Raw genomic sequence first — 764 nt, 5'->3', positions numbered from 1 at the left:
TATGCTTGACTGGTAGGGCAGCAGTTATACGTTACTGTCTAGTTGGTTTTCAAAGGACATTAACACCGTCACTGCTGTAGGACTAGAAGATGTTTTCCCAACACCTGTTATGATTATTTTTTCATCTTGAGCATAACCAAAGTCTATATATCCTATTTACAATATATTTACCTGTTATACCTCTGGGTCAAGTTGACCCAATCTGTTTCCTTCTTCCATCCACAATAAGTTTTCCTTCCCTTTATCACAGACCTACGTTTTTTCTTTTTTTTATCCGATTGATCTGTTCCCTACCTCTAGTCTGTCCTCCCTTTTCCCTTCTTTCCTTCCTTCAGATAAAGTTGATTAGCAAAGAACAGTTTATCAGGTAAAAAATAAAAAAAATCTCATATATATGCATATCTATCTATATATGAATTTATATATGCATATATATTCATATACTTACAGGTACATTTTCTGCCAGCAGTAGAAGGATGAGACGTCTTCGCTGCTGATAGCGGCGTAAATAACTCTTGAATATTTCGTTATTCATATTTTTCTTCATTTCTTTTTCTCCCAAAGTTTCAAAACGTGCTGCCAGCAGGTGTCGATATCGTTCCAACAGCTGATTGCAATCATCGTTAATTAGTAGAAGAAGAAGAAGCTGTCGCGTCATTTCCTGCTAGTGTGTAGCAGCAGAGTTTGATTTGAGACATACTACTACCTTTACAGGTGAAGACAATAACTAATCAGCAGGAGAACACAAGACAGGTGAAGACAAT

This window comes from Callionymus lyra, chromosome 15 (assembly GCF_982586985.1).
Source record: "Callionymus lyra chromosome 15, fCalLyr1.hap1.1, whole genome shotgun sequence".
NCBI lineage: Eukaryota > Metazoa > Chordata > Actinopteri > Syngnathiformes > Callionymidae > Callionymus > Callionymus lyra.
This window is presented reverse-complemented; position numbering follows the sequence as displayed.